Source organism: Mirounga leonina, unplaced genomic scaffold, assembly GCF_011800145.1.
Source record: "Mirounga leonina isolate KUSES-001 unplaced genomic scaffold, KU_Mleo_1.0 Mir_82, whole genome shotgun sequence".
NCBI classification, from domain to species: Eukaryota; Metazoa; Chordata; class Mammalia; order Carnivora; family Phocidae; genus Mirounga; species Mirounga leonina.
The window spans coordinates 35,976,593-35,992,626 of NW_023270825.1; the positions used below are offsets into that span (position 1 = coordinate 35,976,593).

The 16,034-nt window shown below is 41.7% G+C and overlaps 1 protein-coding gene across 7 annotated transcripts in view; it reads right to left on the reverse strand.

Annotated features, from left to right (window-relative positions):
- Positions 1-16,034, reverse strand: part of SYNE2 (spectrin repeat containing nuclear envelope protein 2) — a 325,741-nt gene that overhangs the window by 277,141 nt on the left and 32,566 nt on the right. The window contains exon 1 of one of the 7 annotated variants that reach the window (XM_034992808.1): positions 6,469-6,675. The exons of the other annotated variants lie outside the window; for them this stretch is intronic. The gene's annotated coding sequence lies outside the window, so the exon portion shown is untranslated. Of the gene's footprint in view, positions 1-6,468; positions 6,676-16,034 lie in introns of those variants that run through there. 7 annotated transcript variants of the gene reach the window in all.

Sequence of the window (16,034 nt, forward strand, 5' to 3'; positions counted from 1 at the left end):
AGAAATGGGAATGATAGTGTGTATCTTATAGGGTGGCTGTTGGAATTCAATAAAAAAGCATATAAAACATAAAAACCACAGTAACAACTAACATTTACTGAGTGCTTACTGTGGTAGATGCACGACAGTATATAAATGGTATTTACTATGATCTGTGAAAGGAATTTATCAGGATTCTCCCATTTCTTAATCAGCAGTAAAAATTAAAACCGCCTCACAATACTAAAATGAAAAGGAAAAAAAAGAAAAACTTAAGGATGAAAACTTCTCAAACTAGGAACGCTGATGTGTTAAATTAGCACAGATCTAGAAAGCCTGCACGCAGGAAGTAATTATTTTTCCTTTCCATCAGTACATTCTAACCTTGAAATTCTGCCCTTCTACCACACAGTGAAAGTTTCTAAAGATCATAATTCCCCCAGCGAAAGCTTCCTGCCTTTGTTACCCAATCTCCCCAAAGCCCTGGATATGGTTTCAAGTTATAAGTACGGACAATGGTTTGGGTTACTTCTTTTCCACATATATCTCTTCATTCCTTTAGTCATCACCTCTACCCGTGACCTCATTATATTTTGTCCCTAAATTGCTACCAAAGACTCCTAGCTTTCCTATTAACTCCAGCTTCCCCATCCCTATCTTTGAAGAATCCCTAAGAGGAGTGGATCATGGTGGCAAGAGATATAGCAGAAGATGAGGATGAGACTTAGGTCTAAAAACAAAAACAAACAAACAAAAAAACCAGTATGCTGGAGATCAGGGCTGATAGCAAGATTTTAGACATGTCTCCACAGCAACAGTAGGATCCCCAACCCTCACCCATCCTCCTCCTCCAAAAGCACCTGCAGCCAGATCTATTCTCCAGATCCCTAGCTATACCCACAGATGGGATTTCAGAGGATCCTGTTCTGGATCAGGATCTATCCCTTCCCCCTAGAAAAGACCTCCAGATACTGATATTTGGTGTTCTTAAATGGAAAGGTCAGTTCCCTGCCACATCACCCAACTGTGAAATCCCATTAATTGGCTTTTTCATTCCTCACTCTTAAATATGAGCAGACAGTCAAAAATTACCAGACATCGAGGGAAAGCCTCCAAGGATAAAAGAGGTCAAAACAAACACAAAAAGAGGAACCTAGAGGCAAATGTAAGAAAGAAAAGAAAACTTAAGGGAAAAATAAAAACTGAAATTGATCATAATTGACTTTTTTTTTAAAAAAAGGACCCTATAAAATGAACTTCATTTTAAAACTCATAAAAGGGGGTGCCTGGGTGGCTCAGTCATTAAGCATCTGCCTTCGGCTCAGGTCATAATCCCAGGATCCTGGGATCGAGCCCCACATCGGGCTCCCTGCTTGGTGGGAAGCCTGCTTCTCCCTCTCCCTCTGCCTCTGCTTGTGTTCCCTCTCTCACTGTGTGTCTCTCTCTGTCAAATAAATAAAAATAAAATCTTAAAAAAAAATAAAACTCATAAAAGGCTTCACAATATCAGTTACAAACAGAATCACCATTTCTTCCATTTTATACCTTCACATGACAATGTACATATAACAAGAGATATATTTTAAAGTTTTTGTTTTGCATGCTGCTAACACATTTCACTAGCTTTTTCTTTACTCATTGGATTTTTAATAATACCCAAGCAGCAGAAGAGTCTTTCCTTTGCTGTCCTACCTGCTACTCCCTTGCAGTATATTCAATATACTTCTATTTCCATTTTAAAAAAATACTCAAGTAAAAGTCATATTCTATTAGACAGAATTAATTTTAGAAAGCCCTTATGAGCTCAGACTTAGTCTTGTTTACAAACATCTACACCCACACACATGATGAAATGAAGAGCAGAATGCAAGAAAACTACCTTGGCAGGAACAAATGGTTGAAGATTTTAATTACGGCCCTCCTGAACAGCAGTATAGTTCGTTTTATTTCCTCCAAAGACAAAAGTCAATTTCACCCTCAGTGATGCAAATGCACAGAAGCTCAGTATGAATTCACAATTCCACCAGAATTAAGTTACCAAGGCAATCTTCCCTTTTGGGAATCATAAAAACTATAGAGTCAGTAGTAGTGAAATGGGCAGCTGTATGAGGGTTTTGAGCAGGGGGGAGACACGATTTGACTTACGTTTCAAAATTATCACCTGGATTGATACGTTAGGAACAAAACATGGGACTAGGAATGAAGTTAAAAGGTTATTACAGAATGGATGGGCGGAGGGATGGGTGGATGATAATAAACGATAAGGCAAAGGTGGTAAAACGTTAAGGGTGGAATCTAGGTGTTGAGAATAAGTATTTGTGTAAAATACTTGCAACTTTGTTGTATGTTTGAGACTGTTCATAATAAAACACTAGGAGAAAAACGCAGTGACAGAAATCTAGATGCCGCTAGCTGGGACCAGAGCTGCCAGAGTAGTAGTGATTAGTGGTCAGATTCTAAATAGATTTTGAAGATGGCACCAACAAGATGTTCTGATGGATTTGATGTCATGTGTGCGAGAAAGAGAAGAATAAAAAAAAAATCACCGAAATTTTTAGCTTAGGCATCAGGAAGGATGGAGAAGCCATGAATCGAGGCAGAGAACGATAAAGGTGGGACAGGTTTGGAGACAATACAGGAGTTCAGTTTTGAAATTTCAAATGTACATCAGAAATTATGGCTTCAGTTTCAAGGGACAGATTCCTGTTCTATTTTGAATTCAGGTAACTTGGGCATATACCTTTTTCCCCCCGCAAAGTAAATGCTTCTACCCCATGGGAAGCTAAGCCAAGAACACCAAGTCAGGACAAAGAAAATGGAGCTGGGCAAGGCAGTAAGACTGGAACAGGGTATTATGGAAAAAAACTTTTTTATGTTCTATTTTAAAAGATCAGTGAAAGGGTTAGAACATAAAATAAGACATCTCCCATAAACAAAAAAGAGAATAATAAAAAAGAAATATAAAGCTTAAAGGACCAACCCAGTGGGTCTAACATCCCTGAGAACACAGAGAAGGAAAGAATCAAACAAGTAATACAAGAAAATTTTCCAGAACTGAAAGACAAGTATTTCTATCTGATAAGAGCATAATAAGTGTCCCCAAAAATATTTTTTAAAGGACTCTCAGCAAAGCACGTTATTGCAAAATTTCATAAGAGCTGGGATAAAGAATCTCCCAGAGATTAAAAAAAAAAAATAGACCACACACCAAGAAACAAGAATCAGAACAACATCAGACTTTTGTATAACTACATTGGACAATAGAAGACAGAGAGGAAATATTAAAAGTTCTGAGAAAACCTAAACAAAAGCTAAAGATATAAAACTCTCAGAAGAAAACACAGAGCAAAAGCTTCATGACAATGGATTTGGAAATGATTTCTTTGATATGATCCCAAAAGCAAAGGCAAGAAAAAATAAATTGGACTACATTAAGATTAAAAACTTCTGTTCATCAGGACACCTGGGAGGCTCAGTGGATTAAGTGTCTGACTCTTGATTTCAGCTCAGGTCATGATCTCAGGGTCATGAGATCGAGCCCCGAGTCAGGCTCCACACTCAGCAGGGAATCTGCTTGAGATTCACTCTCTCCCTCTGCCCCATGCCTCTCTCTCTCTCTCAAATAAATAAATAAATCTTTAAAAATAAACAAATAAAAAATAAAAACTTCTGTGCATCAAAGGATACTACCAACAGAGTAAAAAGGCAACCCATGGAATGGGAGAAAATATTTGCAAATCATATACCTGATAAGAAATTAATATCCAGAATATATAAAGAACTCCCATAACTCAACAACAAAAAAATAACCCAACTAAAAATGGGCAAAGGACTTGAGGTCAACATCATTAATCAAAAGGGAAATGCAAATCAAAACCACAATGAGATACCACCTCAAACCCATTAGGATGACTACTATCCAAAACAAACAAACAAACAAACAAATCCAGAATATAGCAAGTACTGTGAAGGATGTGGAGAAACTGGAACCCTTGTGTACTGTTGGTGGGAATGTAAAATGGTGCAGCCACTATGGAAAACAGTGTGGAGGTTCCTTAAAAAAAAAACTAAAAATAAAATTAGCATATGATCCAGCAATTCCACTTTTGGGTATATCCACAAAAAAATTGAAAGCAGAGTTTCAAAGAGATATATATAGACCCATATTCATAGCCAGCATTATTCACAGTAGCCAAAGGTTAAAGCAACCCAAGTGTGCATCCATGGATGAATAGATAAACAAAATGTGGCATGTACATACGTTGGAATATTATTCAACCTTAAGAAAGAAGGAGATTCTGACATATGCTACAACATGGCTGCCACGGAAGAACATGATGCTCAGTGAAATAAGCCTGTCACAAAAAGACAAATACTGCATGATTCCACTTACATGAGGTTCTGACAACAGTCAAATTGACAGACACAGAAAGTACAACGGTGGTTGCCAGGGGCTGTGGGAGGGGGAATGGGGAGTTCATTGTTTTAATTAACTTTCAATTAATTTTTAATTACTTAATGTGTATAGAATTTCAGTTTTGCAAGAAAAAAGAGATCTGGAGATGGATGGTGGGGATGGTTACACAACAATGGGAATGTACTTAATACCCCTGAACTGTACACTTAAAAATGATTAAAGTGGTAAATTTCATGTCATAGGTATTATTTTACCACAATTTTAAAAAATCAGAAGATGATTTTCAACCTGTAATCTATATCCAGCTGAAGTATTAATCAAGTGTTAGGACATAAAAAAGTCCTTTCCTGACATGCAAGCCTCCAAAAAATTCATGTCCTAGGCACTCGCTCTTAGAAAGCTACTGGCAGACTTACTCCAACAAAATAAGAAAGTAAAACAAGAAAGAGGAAAGAAAGTATTCCAACAAAAGAGAAAAGTCAACTAAAACTGAGACAGACAGACACTAGATCTCAAACACAGGAGAAAAAGGAAAGTTCCCACATGACAGCCAGGCAGATCCGTGCAGAAATAAGCAGGGCTCTGACGGACAGGTCTAGGGTGGGAGCTGACAGGAGCAGGAAATGGAAAGAGAGGCCGTGCAGACAGGAAGGGGTGAATGGAGAGAGTGAAGAAGCACCCAGACTGATGTCTCTGTGAACCTGAAGAACCATGACAGTGACCATTAAGCTAGAATTGCTGGAGGCTGTGGCCAGAAGGTATGTGAATTAGTAATTTTGAAGATGGTGCAGCTCTTGGTAAGACAAAATTCCAATTTTAGGTCTGAGAAGCTTTAAGAAAAAAAATTATACCTCCATTTGTTCCATAAAGAATTTATGGTTTATAATGACTTGTTCGCATCCTTCTAAAGGTGGAAAGCTGAGGAGTTTGGGAGAGAGGGACTTAGGAAGCTCTCATCAGATGACCTCATTTTTCTCAGGAAAATAAGAAGTGAGGTCATCTCTTGGGAGCAGGGGGGGAGTGAGGGTGGGGTAGGGTCCTTGAGAAATAAATGGTGCTTGGAACAGGCCACAGTCGAGAACCTGAACAAACTGACTAGAGACATACAACGAGCTGGAGGCCAGGGCAGGTGCACTGAGGCCAGAACAGCGTTGGCTGCAAATGGACCCAAACGGCATTTTGGGTGGATGCAAGGTTCTCCCAGGAGGACTCAGCATCTGACTGCGGCAACTGTTGGTGACTTCAATTTCTGAACTAAAAAATGCTCTAAAATTGCACAGAGGGGCACCTGGCTGGCTCAGTCGGTGGAGCATGTGACTCTTGACCTTGGGGCTGTGAGTTTGATCTCCACATTGGGTGTAGAGATTACCTGAAAATACAATTTTTTTTTTAAGATTTTATTTATTTATTTGAGAGAGAGACTGAGAGAGAGAGAGAGCATGAGAGGGGGGAGGGTCGGGAGGGTCAGAGGGAGAAGCAGACTCCCCGCCGAGCAGGGAGCCCGATGTGGGACTCGATCCAGGAACTCCAGGATCATCACCTGAGCCGAAGGCAGCCGCCCAACCAACTGAGCCACCCAGGCGCCCGAAAATACAATTTTTTAAAAAAATATTGCACAAAGACACAGACATATTCAAGAATGTTCATGGCGGAACCACTTATAATAGAAAAAAGTGGAAATAACTGAATCCCATCAGTAGGAGAATGGATAAACTGTGGTTGATTCATGCAAGGAGGACGATGCCACAGCTAAAATGAATGACCAACCAGTATCAGCATGGTTATATATCAAAACTATAATGGGGCAGGGGGGTGCGGGGGGCAAGTGCAGAAGGACTCATATACTATGAAGTCATTTATGTACTTTATATAAATTTTACACACACACACACACACACATATGTATGGTAAAAGAACAGATACAGGGTCGGGAATGACACCCACCAACTGCAGAGTGAGGGCAAAAGAATGGGCGGTGGGACTTCAGCTCCACAGTCAATGTCTCCTTTTACCCAAAAATTGAACATCTAAGTAGGGAGTGCATTGTGGATGTTTAAAATACTCGTTCTTACCATTTCAAAATTCTAATAGAATTCCACTTAAGCTAGAGAAGAGAGATGAAATGCTTGAAAGAGCCCTAGATTCAGAGTCAGAAGAATGTGGCTTTAGTCCCAGCTCTGCCACGGACCACACGGCCTTGGATAATCATTAACTTCTCCCAGGTCCCGTTTCTTCATCTGTGAAATGAGGATAATGATTTTGTCTGAGCCAACTCAGAGCCTCTCAGGTTCTTGCCAAAGACTCTACCCTGAGTTCTCGGCTGCACATTTTAAAACAGTGGATTCCAAGAAACAACAGTCACAGAGGAATGCCTGAAAGACCAAGAGCCCACCCATTCCTGAATGTTGTCTTTGGATCCCGTCCAGCCGTGGGGAACTCTGAACTTGAACTGCATTGTTGTAGCCCCTCAGAGAACTGCTTCTATTAAAATGTATTCTGGTATAATCCCATAAGCCCTACCGAGCCAGATATTAGAGGGACCTGGATATTAGAGGGACTGGGCGAGAGAAACGTACCATGCCACTTTTTCCACCGTATTTCAGGGGTACCGGGCGTTAAGACACACGGTGTTCCTTTTACAAGAACACGCTGTGGAACATTCTCTCAGGTCTCTGGACCAAGAAAAACTGTGATCCGGAGCATTATACTTTTCATCTAATGACCATGTTATTTTTATGAACAAAGTTTCCCTCTTTTGGCTGGCATAGCCCAGCTCTAGCAATTACAAATGACTTTATGGAAACAAGTTGCTTTCCCACTGGCTTTATTCAACTACACTTTTTCCCCTTCGCTGCAAGGTCCTTCTCTATTTTTTTTTTATTCTGTTTAACTCTATGTTTTTCTACAGATGACTTCCAACTTTCTCTGGGACACGAGACGGTATGAATAAGCGAGTTAAATGAACTCAGACTTTCTGTAAGGACAAGATAGAGCATGTTGAAAACCACAAAATGAGATGTAAATGCAAATTGTTCTTTATTGTGAAAAAGGAAAATTCATTGTGGAAAAATGAAATTGTATGTGCTTTCAGTAAATGAAATTTACTAAATGAAAATTAAACTTAAATATTTCTCAATGCCAAGTCACTTGAAGACATCCGTATTCCAGTTCTAAGCTCTAGGAAGTTCATATGTAGTCTCAGCGCCCTAGAGACTCCGAATTGATGGAGAGTCTTGGCTAGAAGCAATGGATTCACAATGCCTCGGGTGGGGTGTGAAATAGAGAGAGAGAAAGAAGGTACTGAGGGGCATAATAAATTGGCTTATTATTGGGGCGCCTGGGTGGCTCAGTCATTAAGCGTCTACCTTCGGCTCGGGTCATGATCCCAGGGTCCTGGGATCGAGCCCTGCATTGGGCTCCCTGCTCAGCAGGAAGCCTGCTTCTCCCTCTCCCACTCCCCCTGCTTGTGTTCCCTCTCTCGCTGTGTCTCTCTCTGTCAAATAAATAAATATTTAAAAAAATAAAAATAAATTGGATTATTATTATTCACAAGAAAAATATTTTCCCGAGAATTCTTGGCCCTCAAGAATATATATATATATATTTTTTTTAAAGATTTTATTTATTCATTTGAGACACAGAGATACAGAGAGAGAGAGAGAGAGAGAGCGCATGAGCAGTGGGAGAGGCAGAGGGAGAGGAAGAAGCAGACTCCCCGCTGAGTCAGGAGCCCGATGTGGGACTTGATCCCAGGACTCTGGGATCATGACCTGAGCCGAAGGCAGACGCTTAACCATCTGAGCCACCCAGGCGCCCCAAGAATATATATTTTTAATGACTGTACTCCTCATGAATATATTCTTACTCTGCCTCTCCCCTAGATCCCCATTCCCTGCCCCTCAATCTCCTCTCTCTTCTATATCAGCAGTCCAGGGTGTTCCGATCTCTCTGCCCCAGCCCCCTCCCATTACAGCAAAGCAAACACAGATTGAATCTTGCATAAAATGCCAGCACACTTTGAAAAGAGGCCACCCTAAACACCACACACATCCTCAAAAAGCTGTTAAGACCATCGTATCTTACAAGAATTGCTTAAACCTTCCTAGTGAAAAGAAACAATTACTGGGTTCATTTCCCATTCGGTAAATTGGCTTCAGGTGAATTGGCCTTCTTCCCCAAAGAAGTAGCTGTGTAACTAACACATCACTTCTCTCTGGTCCCCACTCCAGGAATAACCTCAGCCCTGCTGGCCTCCCATCGTTTCGTTCTTGTTAGCCCCCTCCTGGCATCTCATGTTGGAGTATACTGCAAGCATCCTGGCATCGATTTAGAGGCTGTGGGCCCTGAACGGCAACTTGAAATGCCAGCTAACTGGACAAACCCTTCCCTTTGAAGATCCACTGTGGAGCCCACCTGTCCCTTGGAGCGGTTCCCTCAACCCTCCGTCTTCTGCAGATTCTAGACAGTGAGCCTGAGGAAGGGACTATGTCTTGTTTACTGTTTACCTCTATCATCTAATGCTGTGTGTGGCATATGGTGGGCACATAATAAATGTCTGAGGAAAGATTAAAAGAGTGAACAAATGAAGGAACAAACTGGAGCGATGTAGTTGGGGAAGCTGTTAACTCTCAGCCCCACTTAGGATTTAGTACTAAGAAATAGGGGCACCTGGGTGGCTCCGTCCATTTAACGTCTGCCTTCTGCTCACATCTTGATCCCGGGAGTCCTGGGTTCAAGTCCCACGTCAGGCTCCCCGCTCAGCAGGGAGTCTGCTCCTCCCTCTCCCTCTGCTCCACCCCACTGGTTCTTTCTCTCTCTCGCTCAAATAAATAAATAAAATCTTTATTAAAAAAAGAATTTATTTTTTTAATAAAGATTTTACCTATTTATCTGACAGAGAGAGAGAGAGAGAAACAGCAAGAGAAGGAACACAGGCAGGGGGAGTGGCAGAGGGAGAAGAAGACTCTCCACTGAGCAGGGAGCCCGATGCGGGGCTCGATCCCAGGACCCCAGGATCATGACCTGAGCCGAAGGCAGATGCTTAACCGACTGAGCCACCCAGGCACCCCAAGAAAAGAATTTGGTACTAAGGAATACTCCGCTTCCTCAGAAGAACAAGTTGGGTTTTGGCTGTTTTGTATTATTTTTGCTGTTGTTTTCTTTCCTGAAAATAAGAGCCATATAATTCATGTTCCCTTTTCACTTGGTGTCCAAAAACACAGAGCTCACTATGAGGTCAAACTGTAGTAATTATGTAGGTCCTCCTATGTTTGTTTTTCCCTGGACTTTGTCTTGTTTTTTTGTTTTTACTTTTTATTGACATATCACACCTTATCTTACACATATTTGTTGTGGTCATCTTAAATCCTTCATGAATAAAGTAAGGAATGAAAAAATTAAAAAACTAAATGAACAAATAAGCAGGCAAACGAAAACTCAGAAAATACACTTTACAAGAATTGTTTTATACACACTTAAATAAAAATAAAAATAATTTTGAAATTCAGGTCTTCCCAAGTCACAGGATTTTTTTTTTTTTAAGTTCCAACTTCCTCCTTCAATATTTCCACTTGAATGTGCTCTCTTTCCTTTCATTTTTGACAAGATTTTTTTTTTCTCACCAAATGGCCAGAATTCTTAGCCATAGAAAACTGAATCGCCCTCAAATGTCTTCTTGGATGTATTTTAAGGTCAAATGCCTATTTCTACTGGTCATGATTTTTTTTCTTGGATTTTCAAGGTTTCAGAGGAAATTAAGTCCCGAACTCTTCTGGGGAAATAAGAGAGTTGAGGGACCAGAGGAATTCTGTTAAGTTTACAAAGCTCAACTAGTCCTGCTCAACTGCAGTCAATTGGCTGCATGGATGTGGTAAAATTCTCAGAACAGAAATGCTGGAAATGTTTGGGAAAAGATGTGCAGGACCTCACTGGGACCATACAAGCATTTTTGTCTAGTGGTTCAAGTAACGTAACCGTACGTGCATTTTTACACGTTTCTGTTGGGTAGCATTTTCCCAGTGATGGGCTGTCTTTAAAATTCCAAATACAGGGGCGCCTGGGTGGCTCAGTCGTTAAGCATCTGCCTTCGGCTCAGGTCATGATCCCAGGATCCTGGGATCGAGCACCACATCGGGCTCCCTGCTCAGCGGGAAGGCTGCTTCTCCCTCTCCCACTCCCCCTGCTTGTGTTCCCTCTCTCGCTGTGTCTCTCTCTGTCAAATAAATAAAATCTTTAAAATAAATAAATAAATAAAATTCCAAACACAGGGCTCCTGGGTGGCTCAGTCATTAAGCGTCTGCCTTCGGCTCAGGTCATGATCCTAGGGTCCTGGGATCGAGCCCCACCTCGGGCTCCCTGCTCTGCAGGAAGCCTGCTTCTCCCTCTCCCACTCCCCCTGCTTGCGTTCCTTCTCTCGCTGTGTCTCTCTCTGTCAAATAAATAAATAAAATCTTTATTAAAAATAATAAAAATAATAAAAAAATAAAATTCCAAACACTAGTCTTTCCAAGATATTTAGAAGAAATATTTCTAAATTTGAAACATTTGCCAGCAAACATAACAGCCAAAAATATGTTGGCTGTTAAAATGAGGAGTTTGTTTCTGAAATGTACTATTTCTTTAGAAAAATATTTGTCAATTTTAGTGACAGCTGCAAAGTTGCTTTCACAGAACTTAATTTACTATTACAAATGGGCAAAGGCGGAGTGATTGGATTTTTCCTTTTGGCCCATGCACTACTGCAACCAACCCAAGTCACACACGCCTTTATCACCAAATGCAGCAGCTGCTGCTTGGCCAGGTACCCATTCTTTCTCTTTAACTGTGTTCACTTACACAGGAAATCAACAAAATCCACCTTCCTCAGATAACGGTCCGATTTGTCTTATGATGGCCAAGTCCCACTAGAGCCCTCAATCACATGTACATGGTTGCCAAGTTTTTTATTTAACTTAGAAGCTTGCAGGTCTAATTTTCTTTTTTTTTTTTTTTTAAAGATTTTATTATTTGACAGAGAGAGAGAGAGCACAAGCAGGGGGAGTGGCAGGCAAAGGCAGAGGGAGAAGCAGGCTCCCCACAGAGCAGGGGGAACCTGATGCAGGACTCGATCCCAGGACCCCAGGATTATGACCCGAGCCGAAGGCAGTCACTTAACCAACTAAGCCACCCAGGCGCTCCCCAGGTCCAATTTTCTTCTCGCACTCAGGCTTAAGGTAAGTATTACCAAAACATGGCGCAGAGTCATGGAAAGTTGAGGGTTCCAGATGGGATCAATTCGTTCATTCATTTAACAAAGACCGGTTGAGTGCTCACTACCTGTCAGGCACTGGGGATGCAAAGATGAGTAAGTGTGAAAGATTTTCCAGAGACAGGAAGAGCATGTTTGAGGAGCATAAACACCAGCAGGATTTAACTCCCTTGGGGAATCCAAAAAAAGCAAGGCTTGTCAAAACAGGCTTAAACAGAAAAGGACCAATGTCTAGCACCCTACCCTTAAGATTTCCCTGCTAAAGCAGGTAAGGACCTGGCAAATGTAGACTGGTGGAGGAGAAGGCTGCCCAGGACAAGTGAATCTGTTCACATTATAAAGCACAAGTAAGTACAAAACTAAGTTTATCCCTCCAGTCCACCACAACAGAGACAAGGGTTAAGAAATGGATCTGTACTTTTAGATGGTGAAAAAAAAAATCCTTTAAATCTAAATTTTGTATACCATAAGGATAAAAAGGCAAACCACAGTACACATTTATTTTCTACAGCATGGACTATACATTTTATTTACTTTTAAGAGGATTTTTTGTACTATATAAGTACTATGTGTTTATTAAAGTGATTTTTTAGTAAGACAGAAAACAAAACAAAACAAAAATGAATAAAATCTATCCATAAAGTTTTAGACTATCCTTATCTCCAGCATAGGTTTTATTATTTTGCTTTCACAAAGTTGTTAATTATATCACAAATTTGTTTAATTCTGCTAAATATTAGGCATTAGCATTTCCATGTTATTAGTCTCCATAAACGTTGTTATAATGCCTACACTGTATCTTGATGCTATATAAAAACTTGAACTGGAAGGGGCGCCTGGGTGGCTCAGTCGTTAAGCGTCTGCCTCCCGCTCAGGTCATGATCCCGGGGTCCTGGGATCGAGCCCCACATTGGGCTCCCTGCTCAGCGGGAAGCCTGCTTCTCCCTCTCCCACCCCCCTGCTTGTGTTCCCTCTCCCGCTGTCTCTCTGTCAATTAAATAAATAAAATCTTAAAAAATAAAATTAAAAAAAAAACTTTAACCGGAAAAGAACAGCAAAGTTAAGTCTCCTCAACTTCTCAAAAAAAAAAAAAAAAAAAAAAGTTCTGTTATTGTTTAGCCTCTGTTCATTTATTATTGGTCAATAAATTACCCAAAAAGTATTAATGTACAGATTGCATGTTTCAGGCACTATGCTAGGTGGTTAGCAAGATAATCGATCCTTAAGAATCTGGACCCTGAGACTAGAGGGAAACCTATTCCCTCACCTTCCTTGATTCCTGGCTATTGTTACCACTGTGTCCCCACTCTGTTCTGTGCAGATTAAATCAAATAATTACATGACTCATATCATGAGACTAATGTCCAGTAGGGCAGGAACGGTGAATGGTCAGCAGTAATAAGGACCCAGGCTCATGTGAGCCAGAATATAACCAAGTCTGGCCTCAACATCCCTGCCCAGGGTAAGAGAGGCAAGGACTGGCATACACCAGCTGGGGGGCTGGCTACCAGGTGAAGGACAGAGCTTCCCACGCAGGCCCGGGACACCAGAGCCACATCATGGTCTTGTGAGAAAGCAATGCCATGTCACAGAATTACTCCTGGCCTAGTGGTTTAGCAGACCTGAGTTCCAGTCCTCGTTCTGGCCCAAGCGTAGAGGATGCATTTGACATATCTGAACCCTACTCTTCTCACCTATAACATAAGGGTGGAGCTAGACATTCTCTAAGAGCCTTTCCAGCTAGATAAATCTGTGATTTTGCGATGTTACAAAAAGCAGGATTCACAGTCCCCAGAAGTACCAAACTCAAGCATCTTACCACATCTCAAGCATTATTTCAAACACCAGGAATGTAGAAAAACCAGTTCCTTGCTGCTCTAGAAGTTATATATAGCCTTCCAGTTGAGTTACTGAGTTATTCCGGGTGGTGATCAATCTCCAGTCTGGCTGGCAAGGCCAATGAGGCCGGGGGCGGTCAGGGGTAGGGACGCTGGGGGGAGGGGTGTGCTGAGACTCTGAATCCTCCTGAAGGACAGTCATTGTGTTCTCTTCTATGGCCGCAAGCTGACCACTATCCCATGGACCCACAGAGAGTAGAGAGGGTCTGATCAGTTCAAATCTGCCTTTCTAATAGAAAAGTGCAAAGATTCACTTACATTCTCATTATATGACATTCTCTGACAGTATGAAAACAGAGGATAAATTCTTTTATTATTAAAAATTATTTTCATTTTTTTTCTCAAAATGATTATCATTTCCATGCTGTTAGGGTTTTCTTTATAATTTCTTTAATAGAGAACAGCCCATGCCATTTTTTAAAAGATTTTATTTATTTATTTGGGAGAGAGAGAGGAGAGAGCCAACACAAGAGAGAGCACAAGCAGGGGAGGGGCAGAGGGAGTAGTAGACTCCTCCCTAGGCTCCCATCCCAAGACCCCAGGATCATGACCTGAGCCAAAGGCAGAAGCCTAACCAACTGAGCAACCCAGGTGCCCCAGTCCATGCCATTTAAAAACAAAATTAGTAAGACTACTGCCCCAATAAGTACAAAATGTTTTTTTAAGATTGGGTCTCGAACTCACAACCCAGAGATCAAGAGTCACATGCTCTACCTACTGAGCCAGCCAGGTGCCCCAGTACAAAATACTCTATCAAACAATTTAGATATCAATTTATGAGATACAGAATTGATATACATCCAGTAGGTAAACAAAGTTTGCACTTAATAATTGATTTTGCACCTAATAATCTTGAAATTACCTCTATTCTACCTACCTCTGGAAATCAAAGTCTATGATTTAAAAAGAAAAAAAGGAAGAACATTCCATATAATAAACAAGTGGACAATAAAGCATGCATTCCACCCTGCATCATAGGAATTATAGTCGATTATTCTTTTTCTTTTTTTTTTTTTTAGATTTTATTTATTTATTTGACACACAGAGAGAGAGCACAAGCAGGGGGAGCAGCAGAGGTAGAAGGAGAAGCAAGCTCCCTGCTGAGCAGGGAGTCAGACGCGGGGCTCGATCCCAGGACCCTGGGATCATGACCTAAGCCAAAGGCAGCCGCTTAACAGAGCCACCCAGGTGCCCCATAGTCAATTATTCTTAACAAAAAAATCATTACTTATCTGAAGATCATACAGCTAAAAAGAAAACAAAGGTACCATCAACTCTCAATTACCCAAGCACACATATTCATTTTGGTGCATTAGTCAGAGTCCCATCCCTTGGCCGAGGACATTAAAGAGAGGTGATAAAGTTTATGTGTCTGCCAGTACGCATGCTTTTGTAGGTAGTGAGCCCACCCAGCAGTGCATTTGGAAGGCAGAAGCCCAACCAACTGAGCCACCCAGGTGCCCCAGTCCATGCCTACTTTGATCCTGTGAAATGGCACCATTATCTGTTGGTGCTAGTACAACACAGGTGGTTATAAGGCCCAGTCACCTAACTATAAAGCGACAGAATCCCATGTTGGCACAGGGAGGGAGAGGGGTAGGTACAATTAAGAAAATCAGGGGCACCTGGGTGGCTCAGATGGTTAAGCGTCTGCCTTCGGCTCAGGTCATGATCCCAGGGTCCTGGCATCAAGCCCTACATCGGGCTCCTGGCTCGGCGGGGAGCCTGCTTCTCCCTCTCCCTCTGCCTCTCTCCCTGCTCATGCTCTCTCTCTCTGTGTATCTCTGTGTCTCAAATGAATAAATAAAATCTTTAAAAAAAAAAAAAAAAGAAGAAAATCAGCATCCATTCAACTTCCTGATTCTCAGAACATCATCCCTCAGCTTCAATTGAGTGTTCTCTAAATGTAAGCTGAATACCTCAAATAAACACAGAGCTAACTGCCTACTGAACAGCTCTACTTCAGCGGCTCACAGTTCAACATCTTCCAAATAGAACGGATGACTTCACTGACGGCCATGAGAGTTTACAGGGTCCAGACTTAACTTTCTACTAGAAAATTGTTTTAAATCTAGGAAACAGTTATTTAGAGACTGCAACAGGCAATGCAAGAGTGTCATCCTTCTGAGAAAGGAAACAAGAGGAGCCTTATGATGGGCAGTGTTTCCTCCCTGGAGACAATGTGCAGACCCTAGCACAACAAGGGGAACTCGAAATAGAGCCTGAGCCTCACTGAGATCAGAACTCAGAAAGGCCCAGGTGGCTAGAGCAGAGAAGGAAGCAGGGTTGGGCAGAGGAAGAAGCTGAGGCTGCCGGAAGGCCTCCCCCAACCCCACGGTGAGCTCTGTGGGCTAAATGGCCCTTCTGAGTTGTCGTCAGCTGGGCCTAGATGGCCTTCACAGTCCCACCTCATCAGTCGCTGGATGTGAAAGCCCCATGCCCATACCTCCCCTGGGAAGGGGCATAACCCCAAGTGAGGGGGTTCACTGCTGCA